Consider the following 13,985-nt stretch of genomic DNA (forward strand, 5'->3'; position numbering starts at 1 on the left):
CATGAATATGAAAAACTACTTATTAATTGTTATTTTAAATTATGTTCCACTTATATGCATATTAAATAGATATTTTTTCTTTAAAAAAATTGTAAACATTTTTTTTTTGTAAATGTAGTAATTAGTATGACAGAAATTACTTAAATAAGCAATAAAATGTAAAAAAAAAATTTTTTACAAAAATATAAAACCATTTGCATAATTGTGTTAAAAATATGGTTAATAGTTATCGCCCTTACTAAATAGCCTCCCGTGTTTGTTACTATTAATAGTGAATAGTTGTAAAAATGGTGTATTTTTACGAAAAAACTGTTTAAAATGTTATTTTTTGCTTTCAGAAAAGAAAAAAGTAGCCGTTGCATCAGAACTAAAATACTATGATGTCGGATTTTCACTTTCTTTTCTAGCTTACGAGATCTAAGCGGGACGGACAGAAAAACCATACGAAACTAATAGCGTCTTTTTCCATTTCGCTAAAAACATTAAAAATACGTTTTAAAACAGACAATAACTCCTGTATACAACTTATAGAGCGATTGTTTTTAACTTAATAACTAATTAATGTTAGATTAAAAAACAATTGAACATTTTTTCACCCCCTTCTCTGGGAAAGAATCCTGGTTAAGCGAATGTATAAATCTAATACAGTTTATAATATATCCCAATCGAAGCATGACGTTTTGGCGCCGCCGTTTTGGCCCCGCCGTTTTGGCCCCGCCGTTTTGGCGCGAAGGTCGTTTTGGCGCGAGCCGTTTTGGCGACGGGACGTTTTGGCGCGAAATACATTATGTACGTTTATTGTATTATTTCTTTTAAAAGAATTACTCATATCTATGTTTTGCATGAGTGTTTGTGTTAAGACATATTTTTCACGTTCTAAATGTAAATGTGTGTTTGTTTTTCACATCATTTTCTTTAATAAACATTTTGGCTTGTGTATGTGTGTTTATTAAGAGGCACACTTTTATTTTCAAATTTTTTTTTTAAGATATTACTTTAAAATTAAAAACAAAAATCGCGTGGAGAGGGGAGGGGTGAAGAAAAGAGTATATACAAGGAGTGAAATGTGAGCAGAAGAGAGGGGCTGGATAGGTGTCACATGTAATGACCATTCCCAAGGAGATGATCGCCAGACGCATGACGCCAACGACCAGTGCTCGGTGCTGGTCTTGTCTTCATTTGTTTAACTCTACCTGCGTCAATGCGAGATGTGTCACACAAATCACCCCTACCCAATTTCTCAAAATATATCTTTTCACGTTAGAGTTTGTACTGACCACATTCCGTGTCTTGATCTTTACTATGTGTGGAGTTATTGTCATCATTCAGCGTAATAGAGCTTTAGATGTTAACATGGTTTTTGTTATATTAAAGTGTGACACTTAGCTAGTTCGTATATTACACTAATGTCAAATAGAAAAAAATCTTTTGGAAAGAAATCCAAAAATGTCATCCAGTGTGATTAGCAGAACTCACATATAGCATGTCATTACCATTCAGGAATCTGACTTATTATAGGCCTATATTCATGAAATAACCAAAACCTTTATAATTAAAAAAAAAATAAATTCGCTGAACGGTGTTAGAATTCATACTATACATACAATATTATGGTAGAGTGAAAAAAACATTGTTATAAAAGCTACGTGCTTATTAAATTATCGTCAAATGATATCTCGCGCCAAAACGTCCCGTCGCCAAAACGGCTCGCGCCAAAACGTCCCGTCGCCAAAACGGCGGGGCCAAAACGGCGGCGCCAAAACGTCACGTACCGATCCCAAGGATAGGTCTTTAGATCTACACTTAGGATACGACGCGCAAAATTTTCCTAAAAATTTATTAAATCAATAAAGCCTTAGTTCAAGTATGGCGGATGTGTCTACAGACTTCAGGAGTGTGGAGACGTTCAAGTATGGCGGATGTGTCTACAGACTTCAGGAGTGTGGAGACGTTCAAGTATGGCGGATGTGTCTACAGAATTCAGGAGTGAGGAGACGTTCAAGTATGGCGGATGTGTCTACAGAATTCAGGAGTGTGGAGACGTTCAAGTATGGCGGATGTGTCTACAGAATTCAGGAGTGAGGAGACGTTCAAGTATGGTGGATGTGTCTACAGTCTTCAGGAGTGTGGAGACGTTCAAGTATGGCGGATGTGTCTACAGACTTCAGGAGTGTGGAGACGTTCAAGTATGGTGGATGTGTCTACAGAATTCAGGAGTGTGGAGACGTTCAAGTATGGCGGATGTGTCTACAGAATTCAGGAGTGAGGAGACGTTCAAGTATGGCGGATGTGTCTACAGAATTCAGGAGTGTGGAGACGTTCAAGTATGGTGGATGTGTCTACAGACTTCAGGAGTGTGGAGACGTTCAAGTATGGTGGATGTGTCTACAGACTTCAGGAGTGTGGAGACGTTCAAGTATGGCGGATGTGTCTACAGAATTTAGGAGTGTGGAGACGTTCAAGTATGGTGGATGTGTCTACAGACTTCAGGAGTGTGGAGACGTTCAAGTATGGTGCATGTGTCTACAGAATTCAGGAGTGTGGAGACGTTCAAGTATGGCGGATGTGTCTACAGAATTCAGGAGTGAGGAGACGTTCAAGTATGGCGGATGTGTCTACAGAATTCAGGAGTGAGGAGACGTTCAAGTATGGCGGATGTGTCTACAGAATTCAGGAGTGAGGAGACGTTGAAGTATGGCGGATGTGTCTACAGAATTCAGGAGTGAGGAGACGTTGAAGTATGGCGGATGTGTCTACAGAATTCAGGAGTGAGGAGACGTTCAAGTATGGCGGATGTGTCTACAGAATTCAGGAGTGTGGAGACGTTCAAGTATGGCGGATGTGTCTACAGAATTCAGGAGTGTGGAGACGTTGAAGTATGGCGGATGTGTCTACAGAATTCAGGAGTGAGGAGACGTTGAAGTATGGCGGATGTGTCTACAGAATTCAGGAGTGAGGAGACGTTCAAGTATGGCGGATGTGTCTACAGAATTCAGGAGTGTGGAGACGTTCAAGTATGGCGGATGTGTCTACAGAATTCAGGAGTGTGGAGACGTTGAAGTATGGCGGATGTGTCTACAGAATTCAGGAGTGAGGAGACGTTGAAGTATGGCGGATGTGTCTACAGAATTCAGGAGTGAGGAGACGTTCAAGTATGGCGGATGTGTCTACAGACTTCAGGAGTGAGGAGACGTTCAAGTATGGCGGATGTGTCTACAGAATTCAGGAGTGAGGAGACGTTCAAGTATGGCGGATGTGTCTACAGAATTCAGGAGTGTGGAGACGTTCAAGTATGGCGGATGAGACTGAAATGCTCTCACGTTCAAGGTAACAATGCATGTCAATCGATACATGTAGTAATCAATACCAGCGGTGGCTGCATCGCTATGTCTAGGTGTACAGTCTATAGGTTAGCTTTAACATGCAGTGAGTTGTTTTAATGCCAGTATTCTACAAAAAGGCATTGTTTGTAACCAACACAGTTTTGTTTTTACAGCACCTCTATTCAAATCGTAACATTCGTGGAAACTAAAACCTTCTGGGTGGGTGGGCTATAAAATTTTTAAAAACCTGGGTGGACACGGATCTCTAAAACGGCTCTGACGAATTTCATAGACATTTGACCGTTGCTAAATATTGTTGGGAAAAGAATTATTAGCTCATTGGCCACACTAAGAAAACTCTAGTTTGCCCAATATTATTTTCAAAGTATAAAAAGAAATTAATTAAACTTTGGCTAGAGAACTAGGAAATAACTTGATCGAACAATACATCCTCAGGTATTTCCACGTGTAGGTCCTGTTTGAAGTCATGTTCAGGGTCATTTAGCAAACCGTCTTCTAAGTCTGGCTTTAAATGTCTATCATTAGGATAAAGTTGAGTAGATTAAACATTCGCTTCACGAGGATGTTTGTTCTCGGGATCTCGGAATCTTACATTCATTCGTTTATTCAGAGCAAAATAATCGTTCTATACGTTCTATACGTTGTCTAAAAGAGGTATTTTTTTAACAAGTATTTTATGTTACATTTATGTGACATTTATCTATCTACATGGAGCGAATGATCAATCGATCCAATGTATATGTGTCTACAAGTCTTTATTGTTTATATGCCTAAAATGGAGGCTAAACTATAAATAGCACAATGTTTGGTGTCTCCGGTGTAGAGACTAGGAATATATCGAGAAACTTAGACATTTGTAAAAAGTAGATACAAAAAATTGTGTGTACATTTTGCAATCCACTGAATATAATTATTAAACAATAAAAATCTGACTCTAGTTGAGACATAAAACATCTGACTCTAGTTAAGTCATAAAACAACTGACTCTAGTTAAGACATAAAACATCTGACTCTAATTGAGACATAAAACATCTGACTCTAGTTGAGACATAAAACATCTGACTCTAGTTGAGACATAAAACATCTGACTCTAGTTAAGACATAAAACATCTGACTCTAGTTGAGACATAAAACTTCTGACTCTAGTTGAGACACAAAACATCTGACTCTAGTTGAGACATAAAACATCTGACTCTAGTTGAGACATAAAACATCTGACATCAATACATTACGAGAGGAGCCCGCCACATGTCCTCCAACATTTTCAAGGGAACACAAATTTATGTGGACTTAATTGTCTCCCTATCAATGATGGTTACGTCCCCCTGTCGGTATTTCTGGTGATTTCCCCAAACTTCTTTCATAGCGCACATTTTAGAATCGATACTTCAGTTATGCGGTCGATACTTGTTTTAATTAGATTTTTCTTTCTCTTTATCTTCTCCGCTTACTGGCCATCGATCCTCTTACAGCATACATTTTTAACTAGCATGCAGGCCTAGAGTCCATTGATATATTTGTAGAGAGTACTGCTTAGTTCTAGGGAGAGGCTTAAAGAGAGAGAGAGAAGGGGGGGGGAGGAAATTGAGAGCAAAAGATAAAGACTGCATCAAATTGAACTTTTTTTAAGATCATCATTCGGAAAAAAAAACAAATAAATTATGATCCAAAATAAGTTGATGTTGTGATGTCACGTGATGATTTTGTGAGGTCACGTGATGTTGTGAAATCTTGGAAATGATGAGGAAAAAGACGTGTTTTCCTTTTAAAATGTTTATTTTAATTTATTATTTATTTGGATACAAATCTTCGTCCCCTTTTTACTTGATTTAAAAATGTTTAGTCTGCAGCTCAATCCAAATCATTTGTACAGTTTCGAGTTTCGATAAGGAAAAAACGTTCATTCGACATCACACCTTTGGCTAGATCTAGTTGTGTGAATGCTGAACACGGGAAACTGAAGCATTAGGGCTCATCCATTTATAACGTCCTATTTTTTGTGGAGCCACGTAACTAAATTGCTTTATGTATAAATACCAGTGCTTTTTTTTTTTTTTTTTTGTAAAAAAAAAAATAGGTGCCGGTACTCAGTGATGGAATGCCTAACTTTTAAATACTTATAAATTAATAATAAACGTTAAAATACAAGAAAAGCAATACTTTTTCCCCCTATTGAATTAGGTGCCGATACGCCGTACCGGTGCGTATTATCACAAAAAAAAAAAAACCACTGATAAATACGCAATTCCTTTTTACAATAACAGTTTGTGTGGAAATACAAACTCAAAATCGACCCCCGAAGGCAGGTAAAAAAAGGCAGGTTTTAATATTTTCAGAAAGAACATCAGAATGAAATTCTATCAAAGACAATTGACATAGAAGAATGGAGAAAGTAGGTTGACAGATCTTGTGTGGTGCCCCAGCGGTCTAGCAGACCAAACGATAGACGAAAGTGAATGTGAAGTTAGATAAGAACCTGGCCTACCTGATGTCTTATAATGTATATCTAATTGATCTCAATGTTTTGTAGAGAGCCAATCTAAAGAAAAATAATTCCTCTATAGTGTTAAATGTATTGCTATTGTGCCTCTACAGTTCACGCGACAACATAAAAAACTACCTATCAATTGTTGTTTTAAATTATGTCCAACGTATATGCATACTAAATAGATTTAAATTTAAACACTTTTTTTTTTTTGTAAATGTAGTAATTAGTACGACAGAACTTACATAACTTAGCAATACGAATGTAAAAAAAAATTTTGACAAAAAATCTACAACCGTTATCATAGATGTGTTAAAACTATGGTAATTGGTGATCTCCCTTAATAAAGAGCCTCCAGTTTTGTTACTATTAATAGTGTGTAGTTGTAAAAGTGGTGTATTTTTATGAAAAATCTGCTTGCTTAAGTGATTTTAAAAATGAGATTTTTCGCTTTCAAAAAAGAAAAAAGTAGCCGTTGCATCAGAACTTTGAATGGACTAAAATATTATGATGTCGGATTTTCCCTACCTTTTCTAGTTAACGAGATCTAAATGGGACGGACGGACGGACAGACATTTCACACAAAACTAATAGCGTCTTTTCCCCTTGCGGGGGCCGCTAAAAATGTGAATGTATATGCAGTCAGTTGACTTGATATCTGGATAAGGACAACAAAAATGTTTCAACTACTATTACTTACTCATCTTGAGCTCTCTGGCCGTGATCGAATAATGGTTAGTTACTTCGCGTGGCCACGACAACCTAAGTTTCGGTTACCCATACAGGAGAAAACTATGAAATTATGTATTGGAATAATGTTACAAACTAAGTAACAAAATGTACATAGCAAAGTTGTTGATAATTATGACACATAGTTTTCAGCGATGATTACAATGTATTTTAAAGAGAAACTGTCACTTTTTCTAACTAGAAAACAAACAAAACAACTCTTCTTATCAGCATTGTTGTGGGTGATCTCCCTGGAGACAACTCAGTCTGGTGTCATGGGACACAGTGGAAGGATTGGACTACTCTCTGCGTCTCGCGTGTCTGGTTACCTTGGTGATAGTGGACTCACTGGTTCACATTTACCTAATTAATTCTCCGAGTTTTTGTGGGGTGCTGTTTGTTGATTACAGTCAGGGGCGGAGGCGAACTAAAATTGTAACTGCAACCTTGGTATCATTAAGGTCGTGGACGCAGAACCTTTTTTACCGTATCAAAGAAAGTTTTTTTGTTTTTTTTTTAAAATGTCTTTAACTGTAGTGTCTGTGAATTTGCGGTTAATTTGATAAGCTTTGTTTTTGTTTTTTAAAGCATTTTCGTAAACGTTTTTTTTTTGTTTTTTTTTTTTTGCTGTTTTTTTCTCCATGGAAACAAAAAAAACTTGAATGAGAAACAAAACAAATAAAAACCGTGAAAAAACAGAGACTTTGTAATATTTGTTAAGTTCATTACATAAATGAAAAGGTTATAGTTAAGTTTAATCGCTTTTCCTTGGTCTTCTCGACAAGTGTTCAACCCTCGAATAAAGGAGTGAAGAAATAGTTTAACATGGGAAATCAAAATAAACTGGAAAGAATTTTTAATACAGAGAACAAAGAGAAAAGAGAAGACTGCAGATAGATAATTTTTTTTATTGTAGTCAAAAAGCTTTTTAAAATAGAGTTTACATGTATTTCTGGTCAAATAAAAAAATATTAAAAAGTGAGCTTGGCAGTGCGAGACCACACAACAATATGCCGTGACCAGGATTCGAACCTGGGTTGTCGCGGCCACAACGCGAAGTACTAACCACTATACGATCACGGCCAGCGCGCTCACATTGAAAGTAATGAAAGTAATCAGAACAATTTTGTCTGTTCTTATCTCCCCTTGAACTTGTCATGATCCTGTGTAATAAACAAAAACTTGCCCCACAAAATTAACAAAGAAATGTTTTTAAAAAGTTAAGTTTGACGGTCAAGTTTAGGTCTACAAAGGTATACACTATAGTCTTCAAAGTAACACATTTAGTTGAAATCATTACATTTAGAAACCCTTCGGATAGAAGACTAAAAAGTAATAAAGTAAAGTACCAGTTTTACATAAAACACTGAACTTGAGAACCATAGCCTCATCTACAATGACTAAACACACACACACACAAATACCTTTATGGTAAGTGTAATTGTTATCAATTGGTTTGGACCAGTCATGTAATTCAATTTGGAATAGATAAAGACCAAAAAAATAAATCTGTGCTATTAGAACAATATTTACAATTTTTAGCGGTCCCCGTAAGGGGAAAAAGCCGCTATTAGGTTTGTGCAAAATGTCCGTCTGTCCGTCTGTCCGTCTGTCACACTCAGATCTCGAAAACTAGAAGAGATATGAAAAATATTATTTCATCATTAAATCCGGCTTGAAAAGTTTAGGTGCAACGGCTACTTTTGGTTTTCTAAAAGCAAACCGTTTAATTTATAAAATTAATTATGCAAGCGATTTTTTCATAAAAATACACCAATTCTAAAACAATTACGTAAATGTAAGGGAGGCAATGTTACAATATGCTAACAAAGATGGACAATTTTTGTGTATTTTCAGTATCACTAAGTCAAATATATTTTTAAAATGTACAGGAAATGTTTACAACAAATACAAATAATAGTTAAAGACGTTTTTTCTGGTCAACTAGCTGCTAAAATTAAAAGAAAACATTTCTGTTTGTTTATAAAGGCTAATAATGCACTTAGTATGTAAATATCACGCACATTTTTTTAAATGGACTTTTTATGCAGCGATTTTCGTGCAGTAGCGTAACGTCGCAACATGAACAGGTGCTAAACCAATTCCTTAAACTTTTTTTAAAAATCAGATTTTATTTATTTTTTGTTTAGTGCCCCCATCCGAATAAAAGAAGCTTATTTTTGTGCGTTTTGTCTGTTGGTCGGTCTGTCCGTCACGATTAGATTTAAAAAACTAGAACTCTAAAAGCTATTGAAAATCTGATTTACCCTTTAATGTTCCTCCCATAACATCTCAATAGTTTTAAGTATCTAAAATTGATTGTTCCGGATTTTTTTGTGCAAAACTAATCAACGCCAACAAATGTTTGTTTGCTCTTCTAACTTATATTACATTCAATTTCCATGCTTAAACGTTGCAAAAACACATTATCAATAATATGTTGTTCCGTTTTTTAGGTAAATAGCATATTAATGCTAAATCATAATCTCTATACTGACTTATATTTCATTAAGTGTAAAAATGTTCCGGATATTGTTTTATAAAACATGAATTATACCTAATGATTGTTTGAAATCGCATAAGGCTTTTAAAAAAAGTAATTTACTAGAATTGATTACTGAAAATTACTTTTTAGACATTTAATTTTCTTGTAAAACATAACATAGAAGTTTTGTAATCGATAAAGAATGTTCCGGATTTTTTTTCTTACAAATCGTCGCCAGAAATTTCCGAATTTATTTAAAAATCTACTAACGCCAAATAATTGTTTCAACTCCCTCTTCTAATTAATAAACAAATAATCTTCTCATTTACGAAATAATGTTTTTACGGATTTTTATGAAAAATATTTTAACTCACTACTCTCTTACAGTACATTTAACTTTCTACCTAAAACATTAAAAAATCTAATTATCGTTAATATTATGTTCCGATTTTTAAGGAAAACAGAATCCAAACACCAAAGTAAGGTATGAAAATCTCTCCACGTGGCTGTAGTACATCTAATTTTTATACGAGACCATCCAAAAAATTTAATTAACGGTATTACATTTATCTGAAATTCTCTTTTTCTTTTACTATTTATACAAACATCCGGAACAATCTATTATATAAACTTTTCAATTGTGTTCATACCTACAAATTATTGCGATGTTTTGAAACGTAAAATAAAGGTTAATCAATTTTTAATAACTTTTAGTTGTTTTTTTTATATCAAGATAACGGACAGACCGACTGACAGACAAAACGCAAAAACAATGTGGCTTTGATCCTTTTTAAATAATATCTATTAGAACTCAGTGCATCAATGTCTATGAGCCCTCGTTAAATATCTCGTGTAAATAAAGACATTTTTTTTTATGGTACCGGTACTAGCCTATTGTGAGGTAATGGATTTTTTTTTCTTTGACGTCATATGAATGGACTCTTTAAATGTAATGTTAAAAGAACGCACTCGGTGCACCAATGTCTATTAACCCTCGAAAAAATTGCTTGTATTAATGAAAACATATTTTAGTCTAACTAAGCCTTGTGACGTAGTGTTTTTTTTTCCTTTGACGTCACATGGAATGAATTCTTTAAATGAAATGCTAAAAGAACGCACTCGGTGCACCAATGTCTATGAACACTCGAGAAATGGCTCGTGTTGATAAAGGTGATTTTTAGTCTAGCTAGGCCTTGTGACGTAGTGTTTTTTCTTTTCCTTCGACGTCATATGGAATGAATTCTTTAAATGAAATGCTAAAAGAACGCACTCGGTGCACCAATGTCTATGAACACTCGATAAAAGGCTCGTTATGATGAAGGCGATTTTTATTCTAGCTAGGCCGTGTGACGTAGTGTTTTTTTTCCTTTGACGTCATATGGAATGAATTCTTTAAATGAAATGCTTAAAGAACGCACTCGGTGCACCAAAGTCTATGAACACTCGATAAATGGCTCTTATAGATGAAGGCGATTTTTAGTCTAGCTAGGCCGTGTGACGTAGTGTTTTTTTTTTCCCTCTGACGTTATATGGAATTAATTCTTCAAATGAAATGAAAAAAGAACTCGGTATAGTAATGTTTATTAAGCTTCGTTATGTGACTCGCGTTTAAAAAAGGAATGATATCTTGATTTAGATCTAATCTAGATTTTTTAAACTAGATCTAGATTTTTATTACAGTATATCTAGATCTGGATTTATATTCTAATTAAAATTATTTTAGAGTCTAGATCTAGAATTTCTAGATCTAGTTTAGACTAAAATAGACTAGATTAAGATGTAGAATTTCAATTTCTAAACTTAAAGTGTAAAAAAAAAGTGTAGATTTTCATTTCCAAACGTTTTGATCAATATTGTAATGTTTTAATATACTAAAACTAATCTACTATTTTTTTTATTAAATTTAAATTTACGGCAAATGAATCTTTGAAACATTATTACTTTTGACCATCGGATGGCTGCCTGGTCGTGCGGTTTGCGCGCTGGACTGTCGTTCAGATTTATGGATGGTCCAGGGTTCAAACCCTGCCCGCTCCCATCCCCCGTCGTCCTGCGGGAGGTTTGGACTAGGAAGTAATTATCTTCAACTCTGAAGGAACATCCGAAACGTGTAAAACATTTTACATCAAAATTAAATCACCTCTTGAATATTATTTGCGAATATGCAGATCCGACAGGGATCCGACTTCGACGGGGGCCGCCTCTGAGTTTGTGTAACACAAACTCTCTTTGTAATCTTGTTTTTTTTTTGTCTAGCGCAAATTTCATACTTATAGTTTTCTGAATGCACTATGATACTATCTATTGTCTGGACTAGTTGAGTACTTGAATACGAACTCGAGAACTCAAACCTCCTAAATTGCAATACACTAAACGAAATGCTGATGAAAATCTAAGGTTTCATAGCTATCTATTGTTCGTTTCAAACTCGAACTGATTCTCTACACAAAGAATAAAGGGGACTAATTCAACTTATACCACCACATTTGTCTAGTACGACTTCTTTTTATTTATTTTTATATATTTTGTAAAAATATTGTATTACGAATAGTTAATTAACTAAATAGTTAGTTCTTTTTCATTAACTCTTTTTTTTTTTTTTTGGTCAGGTAAAAGAAATAATTGTGCAAAATTTCAACTACCGTACATCCGAGATTGGGTGTGGGAGAGATAACTGTACAAACTTTTTACCAGACAGACAGAAAAACAAAGAGACAATGTAAGTTGGTATAAGATTTGTGAAAACAAAACCTAATAAAATACTCAGAAAGACACAAAGATAAAGGCTCATTTCTTATTCCACATACCAGGAAGAATTTGTTCAAAAACTCTTTCTTCCCTAATTAGAATGGGTTGCATAAATCAGAAATGAAAACAAAGGTCTTGGTTTAAGTCATTGATGAACATGCATGACTCGATTGATCTAAGTGTAAGTCATTGATGAGCATGCATGACTCGATTGATCTAAGTTTAAGTCATTGATGAACATGCATGACTCGATTGATCTAAGTTTAAGTCATTGATGAACATGCATGACTCGATTGATCTAAGTTTAAGTCATTGATGAACATGCATGACTCGATTGATCTAAGTTTAAGTCATTGATGAACATGCATGACTCGATTGATCTAAGTTTAAGTCATTGATGAACATGCATGACTCGAGGACACGCGAAGGACGTAATCATCTTTTTTTTAAAATAACGTCGGTATATTAAAGATTTATAATCAAAATACGTAGCCAATGCGTTCACAACCATACCATTGCATTCAATAATGATCGATTATATTTTTGTCAGATTTTTTAAATCGTACAGGATAAATGGCACTTCTGCTTGCATATTTGGTTCTTTACAGTCATATTGACCTAATTAAAATAATTTGCGATATTGAAACGGGTCAAGGGATTGCCGAATTTTAACAGAAATAAAACGTTATAATTATCCATTAAGTATTCATTCTTACGTCAACGAATTCAATCCACTTGTATATTATAATGCAGCACTATATGCTTATGTAAAGATTCGTATCATCAAGGTGGATTCCATTAAATTATCTGTCATAAACCTTTGTCTAATTCAAATATAATTATTTTTAGCAAATCTATATGATTTAACAAAACAACGTGGAAACGCCGGTCTAATGGAAATAAGATTAAAATAATGGGCAATGAGGATAGAGGATATAAAATATGCTAGAGACATAACTCGGTACTATCGCTATACTCAAACTGGCCACTGGCACATGCGGGGGAATCAAGGATCACTCTTCAATTCAAATGTAGTCATTTAATTGAATATATTCACACCAGTGAAAACAATTATTTCAAGGCAAGATCAATTTGAAAAATATTTTTTCTCTAAATTGTTTCAATGAAGGAGTCAAAGAATGTAAAAAAAAAAAAAAAACTAATTCGATAACAATAAATAGCCTATATCTAAACGTTGTCGGAATAACGGGAGGAAATATTGGAGCATAATTTGAATTCTAAAACTGTTTCTAACGCCAGTAATAGCCCATTAAGTACTTCAAAGACTCTACTAGTACTTGTAGTACTGACTAGAAATGAACTCATTAGATCTACATTAAACAACATAGAAACAAATTTCTTTGTCACTGACCTAGAAACATGTTCCTTCCCTTTGTAACTATTGGACGAAGTCAACGATTCAATTCAACGAAATACACAAATATTTGTTTGTTTAGTGAGCCCACGGTTCAGTCACGTGACTGTTATTTGAATGGCAAGAAAACGAATTTGGTTTCTTTGTTTTTTTATTTTCAAATTTTTTAAAATTAAAAACACACACATGCACACACACAGACATTTTAATTTATTGTTAAAATGTCAATCTAATGGTGTATGTATTTTTAAAATGTCAATCTAATGGTGTATGTATTTTTAAAATGTCAATCTAATGGTGTATGTATTTTAAAAATATATAAAAATGCAACGACAAATAAATTGTATTGGGGAATTTGTCAGGAGACGACAAATCGTGCGCTCTATGGTCAAGTGATATAATATACATACACACCACTAAAAAAGGTCTGTCAGGTTATTCCTAGCTCAGAAGTCGGCAATTAATCAACTAGAATTAACAAGTCTTTAGGCCGACCTCTCTGATGTTGCATTTCAAAACATGTCTTCCTATCAACAATCACAGTCCAAAAGAGATTAGTCTAGTTTTAAATAATAATGTCTACATTCAAGAATGGACGGCCATATCATTGAAAGAGATTTAATTCAAGCCAAGAGACAGAGAGGAATGGAGAGAGACGGTGGACGGTTCATATGTGACGGCCCAACAGACTAAGGGATAGGTGAAGGTGAAGTGGTGATCAATGATCCCATCTAAAGTGGGATATATCTTGCAACTTGACAAGAAACTAACGCCATCTGACAATCAACGAGCCCAAGCTAATTAAGCAATGTTCTAAGT

The 13,985-nt window shown here is 34.6% G+C and overlaps 1 protein-coding gene and 1 non-coding gene across 2 annotated transcripts in view; both read right to left on the reverse strand.

Moving 5' to 3' along the window:
• Positions 1-13,985, reverse strand: part of LOC106056671 (mucin-17-like) — a 106,295-nt gene that overhangs the window by 90,713 nt on the left and 1,597 nt on the right. The gene's annotated exons all lie outside the window — the stretch shown is intronic.
• On the reverse strand, positions 7,570-7,641 carry Trnah-gug (transfer RNA histidin (anticodon GUG)). The gene has a single exon. It is a non-coding gene; the product is annotated as a tRNA-His (tRNA).

The sequence above is a fragment of the Biomphalaria glabrata genome, chromosome 8, assembly GCF_947242115.1.
Source record: "Biomphalaria glabrata chromosome 8, xgBioGlab47.1, whole genome shotgun sequence".
Lineage (NCBI taxonomy): Eukaryota > Metazoa > Mollusca > Gastropoda > Planorbidae > Biomphalaria > Biomphalaria glabrata.